This window comes from Limulus polyphemus, unplaced genomic scaffold (assembly GCF_000517525.1).
Source record: "Limulus polyphemus unplaced genomic scaffold, Limulus_polyphemus-2.1.2 Scaffold6020, whole genome shotgun sequence".
Lineage (NCBI taxonomy): Eukaryota > Metazoa > Arthropoda > Merostomata > Xiphosura > Limulidae > Limulus > Limulus polyphemus.
In genome coordinates, this window is record NW_013671630.1 from 4,347 (window position 1) to 16,811 (window position 12,465).

Consider the following 12,465-nt stretch of genomic DNA (forward strand, 5'->3'; position numbering starts at 1 on the left):
AAAATAACCTCCTTTGCTTTATGCAACTAATATGCCTCTAAATACATTTAAAACTTGTATTAGCTTTATTGCTAATATAGCTAATTATATACTAATTAATACACTCTTAAGTTAACAGCATTAAATTGATAACATAAATGTACTGCCTTGCATTAACTAATTAAAGGTTATTTGCTGACTATCCATGCCATTCTCTACTACTTAAACATTCTCAGTCGACAAGGTTTTATAGTGTGCTTGTAATCTCTACACTATCTTTTTCACTACTACAGCTGTAAGTATATAAGCCTACTTCTGCTGTCATTCATGTCTTCTGCTACTGCTATTTACCACTGTATAATCCTGTCTGGCTCACCAAATTGTCAGGTTTTTATAGGAGCCAAGATTCTTTACAGTAGGTGCCTGTGAAAGAACTAGAGGGAAAGTAGCTAGTCACCAACACCCACTGCCAACTTTTTTACCACAAGATCACTTGTAGGTGAATAACCTCACAATGTAATTGCTTCATAAACTTCCATGTTCTGGACCGTACCATCCATGGACTGCATGGGTAAAGCAGAAGAGGATAGCTGCCCATCCCTGCCATGCCTTGAATAAATGGGTATGGTCTGTTTTTCGAAATAGGGTTTCATGGTCACCCATTGCACTGTCTCATGTGATGACATTACTTTGAACTCTCCAATGCATTCTCACTCCCCTTCTTCTAGTGGAATATGGGAGTCCTTTCCACTTTCCAGTTCCAAGCTACTGGGGTGGTCAACCATGGAGGCACCCTCCTGAATGGGTTCAACACAGAGATGGCTATAACCATTCAGTGCAGAGTAGGGTGGTTGTGTTCTGCAGGTGAAGATGATGTGATGTCCATCACTATGCATTATACAATCACTAAGGAATGAAATGTCAAATTGCAGTTCACTCCTTCAATTGGGATACCTTATTCTACCCCTACATGGATGTTGGTACCTTGTGGCTGGGTTTTGGATTTAGAGTAGAACCAATCAACACAAGTTCTCACACATGATTATGGTTGTCTAAATTCCTCCCTCGATTATACTCCTTTAGTTTCGTGGGTCACAGCAGAGGTAAGGGGAATTGTTTCAGTTCTGTTCTTTTTGCTATTCCAAGGATACCAGTTTTTGGGGTCCCGGATCAATATATCAAAGCTAACATGTGTCATGTTCTGGAGTTAGAGTGGTTCTAGATTCCCTCCAGTCAATTGAACTTAGGTGAAGAAGGTATAAACCTTATTCTACCCCCTTATTCTAGAAATGTCACTTAACAATTTGTCTGTGAATTTAAGAAGCCTTTACTGAGTCAGTGGCCACCTCCTGGCATTGCCACTTCAGCAATAGAATTTGCTGCAAGCTCAGCTGTACAGTAATGATGGTTTGGGGTTGTTGTCAAGTTTGTCCTCTGCTGCTGTGAAAACATCTCAAAGAACTTTTTTGGTGGTGGTAACCTAACTACCATGGAGGCCCCCTCAGTCACCTCAATATTTTTAGCTGCTGACATTGTTAGTGTATCTACCCTACTGATGGTGGTTTTGGTGATAAGCAAAGTCTTATGTAATGTAGTTTTGCCTTTATCCCTCAGCTCTGGAACATTTCAACTACAAAGAATTTGTCCTCAACTTGGGATGTAGTGGCCTACTGGAGGTGGGTTCATATCTGATGTGCTGACTATTCAAGTCATTCTGTACTACCTATACTATACTACAACACAGCCATAACTACACTAGAACTTTATGTAATCAGATGTAATGTTTAGTAGTGTATTAACTCTAACCCTCTCAATATTATTAATATAAATAACAAAAAGGAAAGGCCACAGTACTGACCCCAAGCACTCCACTACTAGTATGCATGTAGTTTGACTCAGATTGTTTGTACTCCATTAACATAACAGTTACTGACAATAAGGGAGCAGTTGGTTCACCTAGGCTGTCCCATCCACTAAACTATAAAACAATTCAAAATCATCACTTATCGTTTAAATATTTACTAAACCTGGTATATTGAAAGGACACTTGATGGGCAACTCCCCATGCTTAGTGGACCACATGAGCTCCTTTTTCCCAAGAGCTGAGCAAGGTCTAAGGGATATACTTGGTAATCGAGTCATCTGTAAGCTTGGTTCTGCCAGTTGGGTTGTGTCTGCTAGCTTCTCTGCAGCTGCTATGTCCAGAGCTAGCTCAGCTTCTACTGGTTAGTCCATGGTTGATAGGCAATAACCAGGAGACCATAGGTCCCAGATGTCAGATATATCTGCAAGTAATGCAACTTCATCCATTGTCTCCACCATACTGAATGTCAGGCCAGAAACAGGAGTCTCAGGGTCAGCTACATAAGCCAGTTCTTCACTCAACTGGAAAGTCCTAGGAATATTGATGCTTGTTTTAACTTTCTTCCAAGGGTGTTCAATTAAGACTTGGCATTTTAAACACATTAGAAAGAGAAAACTAAAGGATAAGCTTGATCTTTGTTTATGATGTATGTATTAAAATTATGTCACAACTGAAACATTGTTTAGGAACAAAAATTATATATATAAAGTAAAAGATATAGACAGGATTGAATCTTCAACCTCCCACACAGGAAACATGTTCTGTGTCAAATGAGTTAAGGCTCAAAGGCTTTTATTGTATATTCAGCATTAATAAGTGAAATACTATATATATATATATATATATATATACATATATGAGAAGAGTATATATTTTAATCAAATAAATCCTTTAAATAATGCCATTGTGTTATGCAGTTGAGCATGAATGAAACAAAAACCTATAAAGCAGAGATGTGCAAAGATATAAAAGAAATATACATCTGTACATAATTTTTTTTGTATAAACACCTCGCCTTTGTGGATAATCACCATTTTTGACTAAGATCTTGAGATTTTTTCTTGATTGAACTCTTCATAAAGCAATGTCATTAAATAGTGAATTTTTAAAATTATGGGATTAGGAAGTGTAAAAATCATTGTCCTTATTTGTCACTGTTTCATTTATTTATATTTTTCTTCCATAATGGTATCAACTCTTTTTTTTTACTCTCCCCTAAAGTATTAGAAAAGCATGGGATCTACCACCTTCAATAACTTTAGCCTTAAATGTTGATTTTTACGTGCATGTATTGAGAGATTTAAAATGTACAATAGCTTTGTTTTATAATATGTATAATAGTTGGAATTTATCAGCTTGTTTATACTATAATACAGTAGTTGCAATTAGAATTATCTAAAGTAATAATAGTGTGAAATTTTTTTTATGATATGGCTCTTTATAAAGTCTTAACCAATCCAAAACACTTGGTAGGTATTTGGATGTTAGTTATCCTCCCAGGGTAGTTGCAATTCAGCAGTACAAGGTGTATAAGTGCTTATGAACATATACATATATTACTACTATTCACACATAAATGTTCAATCTTTACTTATTTTTCTTACAACATAATACTTGCTAAGCCTCATTTTTTCTCTCTAGTGGAGGGGGAAGATAACTTAATTTTGTAAATTTCCAAGATGTATTTTAGAAAACCCCAAAATCATAAAATTACTATATTTGTACACATAAAAGTACTGTAATTTACCTGACTTTCTAACTAAGCTACATGTTGATTTAAAAAAATCTCATTCCTGTTCAAATCATTGACTAACCCAATGGACTTCACATTTCTTCTCAAATTACAAGTTTTCCCCTCAAGCCAATTACAAACAACTGTCAGATTTACATAGTTTTCAATGTGCTCTTTCTATTTGTTATAAACATGTACCTAAGAGAAGTAGGTGTTAGTAGACAAGAAGTTTCAAAAGAGTGGAGTTATGGGTGGGGGCTATCCTCATAGGTTTGAAGAATATATCAATATCTAAGCAAATCAAAAAGGTGGAAGGTTCTTATTTTATATTGTAGTTTGTAAATGTTTGAAATTTACACTTCTCATTCCTTAAACACTATATATATTGTATAGGTGTAATAAGATATAAACTGAGCAATAAGATAAGACATGGCATATGACATACAAAAAGGGATATCTGGCACATTTTCTAAAAATTGTTTTCAAATTAAGGAATTAAAACATATATAATACCAAAATTTAAATGATAAACTACACTGTGATGCCAATTTCATTGACGTACATTGATAATAAAGTTGTTTAATTAAATTTTGAAAATAACTAAAACTTTATGACATGCATCCTTTGTCCTATCTGTTGAGAGAAAGAGGATTAATCAGATGTGCAGCAAAGGTATTTATATGATGTAGTATGGCTGTTATTGGACCACATTTGCCATTCATTCCCATAAATACATCAGCATACTCTGCCAAAAAGTCATTCAGCTGCTGCCATTGTATTAAGTATACATTGTTAGCACAATCCTCAACTAGCAATTTCAGATGTTGTTGGTAACCATGTATTCACTTCTGGACATGTTCCTACACATGCAACCCTAGAATTACTACTACAATTGATTACTTCTACTTTCCTTACCGACACAATAATTATTTCAATGTGCAGCTGGATCTTTGGTCATCCATAATTACAGAACAAAACTGAAACTTAGAATATAAGATAAGTTGTACAAGTCATTTAGGCTCAAGTTAGTTAATATTTTGCTAGGTTGATTTAATATGCTACAGAACTAGAACTATCAAACTTGGTAAGCTGTCCTATGAGCTTTTTATTGACGTACATTGGCACTGACAAATTTAAGTATCTTGGGTAATTAGTACATCCAGAAAAAGTAAAGTATTCTGTTCTTCAAATTCCCATTTAAATTTTATAAGTGAAAGTTACAAGTTTGTTTGTTTTTAAACAAAGCCGCACTGGGCTATCTGCTGTGTCCACCATGGGGAATTGAACCCTGGGTTTTAGCATTGTAAGTCCGTAAACTTACCACTGTTCCACTAGGGAATGTGAAAGTTGTGTGTTTAATTACTCAAGAAATTATCTTCATATTTTTATTGAAAAGTGATTAACATGTCATCAACACAGCATTTGTAAAATACTAGTTTCAAGTTCTTTGACCATTGTTCAACCAAGATTGTTCAAAATAGCTAAGAAGGGCGTTAGCTAAAGTTGGTTCCATTGTGGATATCATAACCACACCACCAATTTCCTCATATACTTTTGCCATTTCATAGTATGGGTAACTAAGGATCTAAATGGTTTGTCAGTTAAACCATAAACAAGAGAATACTCTCTAAAGTTTTTTTTTTTTTCCAAGCATATACTGAGGGTCTCATCCAATTGCATGTTCGTGGATAAAGCAATTACATCAAACCAAACCAAACCATAAAACATTCATTGGGAGGATGCACATTTTTTAACTTATTAAAAAATTATATTTTGTTTAAGTTTTTATAACTAATCCTATGTTTTTGTTTTACATCTTGGGTACAGAGCAAACAGATTATTTAGCACCTGTCCTGTGAAAGTGGGTTTTCTTGGGGTACTCCATTTTCCCCCATGGAACAAATTTCAGGGAATTGGATTTATAGATCCCCACCAACCTGTGACCCTGATTATGGGCCATCCAAGTTAGTCAACAGTTGTCAAAATCTATGATGTCAATCTTTGGCTTTGACATCTTTGCCTTTGCTTCGCCCATCTCTGCCTTCAACAGTTTCCAGTGGAAAATTTCAATCAGGACTTATATCCTAATACATTTATTAAAAGCCCACTTTAATGAAACATGATCTCCATGAGTGGGGAGAAGGGGGATATTAATATCCCTGAACACCCAAGTTGAGGAAAGTTGTTTTTCTTTTAAAACTAATCTTGTGCCATGAATTCTTTTTCTTTACAAAACATAATTATTCCTGGACAATAAATTCATTACACAGAAATTGTTTGAGAATAAATACAAGGAATTTGGCTACCTTGTAACTGTGTATTTTAATTGCTGAAAGGATAGGGTATGAAGGATGGTACTTTTTATGGACCTTAGAGATGCTATATGCTATCCTGGGTTGTGATTCTAAGGAATATAATTGGTTGAATGCATTTTCAGTAATAGTTTTTGTTTTTTAATTCCTTAAGGAAGTGCTGTCATTTTTATTCCTTTAGAATTGTGAGGGAGAACATATCTGAAATAAGGGATTTGCATTTTGTAATGTCTTTGAATGTCACTCATTTTTTTTCAAGTTAGTTTGTTTTGTCTAATAACATAACTCCATTTCCTTTGTCCAGGCATGTTACTGTTATGTGTGGAATGTTTAAAAGCTCCTTTAAAGCTGAAATTTCTTCCTTTTTAAAGAGGAAAGAGTGGCATGAAAAGTTATGATTGGGAAATAGTGAAAGAGCAAGGGCTTTAATTTTAATCTTAAATAAGTCTTGAATTAGATTGGAGGTAAGTTTGTTGTGTTCTTGTATGTATTTTCAAAAGGACACATGTAATCAGCAAAATTTACATCAGGTGGTGGACCTGAGAAATTAAGATCTTCTCCATGGGCAGTTTTACAGGATTTGATAAAAGTAATGCTACTGAAGTTAAAGATTAATATAATTAACTATTGATTATTAACTTCAAAAAGCTTCATCATTTTCATATTTTGTAAATGCTAATGACCCAGAAAAGTGTCCTCCAAGTCCAACCAGCTTAACTGTTTCTCAAGGCATACCCCAAGAGGTAGAATGTATAGCAGTACGACATTTAATCACATACAGCAGATAACTTGTTACCTAAACACTGCTACCTAAAGATCAAGAATATTTTAGGGATTTCTCTGTTTATGTATGAATAAAACTATTTCATGTTTCATGCATTATCAAAAAAAAGTATATTGAAATTGGTATTTTTTAAATAAATATTAAAAACACAGTAATACCAAGAAACATCTTTAATATGAACATTTTGGAATTTCCTTAAATTCCATCATCAGTATTAATATCTTAATGGTGATGATGGAAACTTGGAAACATCTGTATTAAAGAAGATTTTATATATATATATATATCATTGATGAAGGAAAGTTCACTGCCTGAAAGTACTTGAGTTATTTTTCCACCACTGGATTTTGCCATGTTTTCCTATGTGCCATCTGCGGATTCAGCTAGGCCTAATATGGTATTTTTAGATATGATTTCTCAGGTATGTGATGTTTTACCCCTTTCCCCGATTTTCTATGATCCTTGTCATCCTTTGATGCATGATAGTTCTTCTTGTTCTTCTCCTTATTTTGTTTTCTCACCTTCCTCAGATATTAGGGTTCATGCTGAGCATTTTGCCTCCAAAATGGTTGAAGGTGCCAGCATGCCTCGCCCCCATAGGCTACGGATCAGTTTGCTTTGGTATACCATCATGCAAACTGCCCATTTCTAGACTCTCAGTTGTTGGAGTCTAATTTGCTGGTTTGAGAGGCACTCCCTGATTTTCCGGTGCATTTAACCCATGCCCAGTTTTCACGCCTTTGTTTTACCATTAATTCTATTCTACGGTATTTATCTACCATACATCTCTTACCAGAGGACATACACTGAAATCCTGATGGTTTGTTGAGGGATAGCCTCTCCCTTATTACCTCCGCATTGGCTCGTTTGTCCTCCATGGCTCTCACCTTTCACACATGGTTTCTCTGTTGTTGGGATCTTTATAGTCATGATACAGCCTTGTCACAAGTTTGTTTGCTGTCCATCTATCTCAGAGAATTATGTATAGCCTCTTTTCTTAGGCAGTATGTTTTCCATATCCCAGACACTTTGGAATCATGAGTGGAATCCCTGCATCAACACTCTACCCTTTCATGTTTCGTAGCTCATTTGTCACAGTCAGAATCATGACAAGCCCCTATTCCTGTTTCCAGTCCTAGTCCTTCTCAGCCCCTACCTGTTCCTTCTTCCAGGAGTTCCATATCTCGTCATTTTCTTTTATGTAGATCAGCACGATGCCAACAGTACCAGTGGGAGCTCGATTGAGTGACTTTGTTTCCCTTTGGCAATATTATATCACAGATCAGTGGGTTATTTGGGTTTTCTCAGTCAGACTTATCCTACAATTCCTTTCCCCTCCTCCTTTGTCATAGAAACCCATTTCCTCCCCTCTACCTTAGGATCCTATTACCAGCCAGCATCTGTCAGAGGCAGTTCAAAACCTTTTGTTTCAACAGGCCATTAAACCCATGAATCATCTTTCTCTCGGTTTTTATTCCAGGCTGTTTCTTGTCCCCAAGGAAACTGGAGACCGGCAGCCTGTCATTGATTTTTCCACCTCAATCAATTTCTCAATCTCCCTCATTTTACCATGGAATTGTTTTTCACCCTCAGGTTGGCTTTTTCTCCAGGTTTATGGATTAACAAGATGGATGTTGAGAATGCTTTCTTACATATACTGATAGCTTGGCAGTCATGGCCATAACTTCAGTTTGTCCATTGAGAGGTGATTAATCAGTTTTGCGCACTACCCATCAGACTTTCTTTGGCTCCATATGTTTTTTGTCAGGTGGTTTAAGCTATTGCTCGTCATCTTCATACTCTCGAAATGTGTTTTCATTATTATATGAATGACTGGCTACTGTTAGCTTGTTCCAAACAGGAGTCTGCCTGTCATACTCTTTAGCTGCTCCAGGAGGTGGCTCAAGTGTACTGGTTAATCAAATTGGAGATGTCTTTCCTACTCAGTATCTCATCCATTTGGGTGTTTTTGTTTTTCAACACCCGTCTCAGTCGGGCACAACCTTCTCTTCTTCAACTTTGTTCAATGGAGCTCTCAGTTCACCATGCTCTTACTGCTCCTCCTTTTACAGCTCTTGAGGTTCTATTGCTTTTGGGGATGTGGTCGTGCTCATATGCAAGCTCTTCAGTGGGCTCTTCATGACCAGTGGAATATTGCACAGGATCCTTTGCAAACTCTTATTACCCTTCCTCCTACCACAGTCGACAATCTGCATTGGTGGTTGGACAGGAACCACTTGTTGGCAGGTGTCTTGCTTCCTTCTCCTTGTCCAGATTTAAATATTTTCACATACACTACCCTCCATGGATGGGGGGCATGGGTCGATCAATAAGATGTTTTGAGGTGTTGGTTTGCACCCAAGAAGTTTTATCACATCAACACTGGAGCTTCTTGCTGTCTGTCAGGCCTTGGATCATTTCCTCCATCTGGCCAGACATCATCTGGTAATGATTCATGATCTTTCTCCTTCCACCCTCATCAATTGTGTTATGCATTTGATTTCATTGGCTTATTCTGCTCTTTCATCATCCTCTTGCACATTGTTCTCATGATGAAATTGCTGCATAAATATGCCTGTCCCAGACCATACCACCCATGGACCACATGGGTAAAGCAGGAGGGGATAGCTGCCCATCCCTGCCATGCCTTGTGTTGAATAAATCAGTATGATATGCTTTTAAAAAATAGGGTTTCATGGTCACCCATTGCACTGTCTCAAGTCTTGACATTCCGCCAGAATCTCCACCATGTTTCACTCTCCTTTTCTTCTAGCAGAGTTTGAGAGTCCTTCCCACTTACCAGTTCTAAACCACTGTGATGGTAGACTGTGGAGGCATCCTCCTGAATGGTTTAATGACATAAAATTTCAATACAGAAATACCATTCTGTGCAGACTAGGGTGGTGGTGTTCTGATGGTGTAGATGACATATCCTATGTTATAAAGCATATGTAAACCAAAGGAGTGACACATCCAATTGCAGTTCACCACTTCAGTTGGGATCCCTCATCCTACCACCACATGGATGTCAGTTCCCACTGGCAGGTTGTGGATTTAACATAAAACCAATCAACATAAGTCCTCACATGTATTACGAATGTCTGTCTTCCTCCCTCAACCATACTCCATCTATGTTGTGGGTCATGGTGGAGGTAATTGGAATTGTTATGGTTTTTCCCTTCTGCTCTCTCTCCTTGTACCTTATTCTGAGGGTGTTATTGCATCTGGGTTGGTTCCTGTCAGTTTCAATGTTGAGGAAGTTAATTTCTCTATGGTAGACATATTTTTGATTCCAGATGCCAGGTTCCCGGATCAATATATCATTTTCTATTCTTAACATATGTCCTGTTCTGGAGTCAGGGGGGTTTGAGATCCTCTTTGGTCTCTTGAACTTAGGGTGAAGACGGTATTATCCCCATCCCACCCCCGAGTGGATGTCGGTTCCAGCAGCATGGGCTTCGGATGCAATTGACTTGCTGAGTATGGTCTGTCGCACCCTGGCAACTCTACACCTAGGGGCAATTCCACTGTTTTACCTACACTAATTGGATGTGCTCTTCTGTTTTCCACTCATATATACCACACTTTTCTCAGACGGGCAAAGAGTATACCTGGTGCAGAAGTAGTGTGGTCTCCCACATCAGGTCTTTGAATCTGACTCTCTAGTCTCAAGGGGTATCCTTTGGACACTTTCAAAAGATGCTTCTTTTCTTTCCTTGCACCAGTCCCTCTGCCTAGTCAATGTGCCTATTCTAGCTATTTATGTGAGAATAGGTAATGAACTGTATTGGAAGTCATAATTTTCCTATAATGAAAATGTATTTCTGATAGGTACTTCCCTCCTCTCACACTTCCCACCCTTCCTCCCCACATTTCTCTGGTGCTGACATTTTCTGCCAAACTTTGAAGTGATAGTTCGGTAGAGAAGTGTAGAGGGAGTCACATGCATCACGCGAGCATATCATGCTCCTATTTGTGAGAAGGTGATGTATGATGATTTGCATGAGAGAAATGTTGGAGTCTTGCAATTCCAAAAGGGAGGAGCAGAAGGCTTGTGGCATACATAAAGAAAAAGTTTGCATATAGAGGGCAGCACTAAACAAGAATAACTAATTATGTGAGCGAAGATCAGTACCTATTGGAAATACATTTTCAGTATAGGAAAATTATAAATTTAATCTACTAGTATCTAATGTGATTCACCACTCAATACGTGAATGTTACTTGTCCAGTATTTATAAACTGTCTTGTGTAACTCATCTTCATGGGTAAAAAACAGTTCGTGAGATCACTCAATTGTATCATTATAGAGCTAATCGAGGCTATTGTTGACAACCTAGTTGTACATGTCAGAGAACATCATCACAAGTGTCAATATAAAAGAATTAGAAATTGAATATTACTATTACTACTTTTTTATAGGTAAATACTGGATCTGAGTTTGAAAGTAAAATACAAATTATTTTAGTTTTAGAATGTCAATAAAATAATGTTATAAAATAAGTTACTTTGTAATATCCTGGCATCTGAGGAATACCCATACGTGTTTTTCGGAGCCTAATTTGTCGAATAATTTCATCTAAGAGCCCCTTAGGAATGTACAATTTTGGCAGTTCAGTTTCATTATCAGAATCTCCACTGACACAAAAGTCAAGCTGTAGTACAGGAAACATGACTCACAAAATTTCTTTTCACTCTTTCTATTTTGCAATCTGTAAGAAAAAATATTTCATAGTTAATATAGCTTCATTTTTCACTGAACAAATGGGACTGCTTAATCAGGATTTCAATTACACTAAAAGTTATTTCTCCAAACTCATTTGCAAGAAAAACCTAAATTAACCAATCCACATTTGACAAACTGAGTTTAAAAACAGCCAATTTTTAGAAAATCATGTATTTTATTGAAAAAATGAATTAATAATTTAATTCCTGAAGTAAATGTACTTTAGTAATAATTTCTGAAGTGAAGGAGTATTAACAGATGCTGTGGTAGCTCAGGAGTTTAAGTAAATAAAAAATGCATTTCATTATACTAGTAAAAGCTCTAGCTAGATAAAAGCACTCATTTTACATCACCTTAATAATTTCAAGATGAAATATTGAGACATTTAGTTATTGAAATTAACAGTGTCTAGATAAGAGTGACATATCTCTACAATTTAGATGTCTAGAGCAAATACTATAATGAATATATTGTTCATAAATTAATATAATCAATGGTTTATTAACTTTGTTTCTTGGAAGCAACAAATTGCTTAAAACCAAAATGCTGTCTAGAATATAACCACAAATTAACTTTAATTTAAAGAAAAAAAAAATTCTCTTTTAAGCCATGAAAGAAATTGTAACTCATGTTTATAATTCATGTAATTTATTTCAGCTAGACTCCTTTCAGTTTTTCATAAGCCAGAGATGTTCTCTTCTCATTTGTAGTTTGGAAAAAAACTGAAGTTTTATGTTTAAATCAAAATTTGTTAATGATTGTACATAAGTAAAATTAAAAGCAACTTACATAACTAGTTTTTTATTTGCTAGAGGAACCTTCTGGTACCTACAATGATGCAGTTTAATATCTTTAACACCACATTTACACACTCAAGTATGAGTAAGAACTTAAATTCAAAGCTCTTTTATACCTGTCCAGTCTAATTAATATATACATACATCTATATATATATATATATATATATATATATATAGATAATAATAGTAATAACGTACTAATATAACTAACTTAACGTTTAACTAAGTTACGTACCGTAAACCGTAAAGGTAAGTTAATTTAAGTAAA

At 36.0% G+C, this 12,465-nt stretch overlaps 1 long non-coding RNA gene across 2 annotated transcripts in view; it reads right to left on the reverse strand.

The window, feature by feature from the left end:
- Positions 1-454: 454 nt before the first annotated feature.
- The window catches only part of LOC111089362, a 24,098-nt gene continuing 12,087 nt past the window's right edge, over positions 455-12,465 (reverse strand). The window contains exons 2-3 of one of the 2 annotated variants that reach the window (XR_002613636.1): positions 11,180-11,383; positions 455-2,374 (exon numbers count right to left, since the gene is read on the reverse strand). This is a non-coding gene — a long non-coding RNA (uncharacterized LOC111089362). Of the gene's footprint in view, positions 2,375-7,588; positions 11,384-12,465 lie in introns of those variants that run through there. The other variant, XR_002613635.1, reaches the window with a different exon arrangement.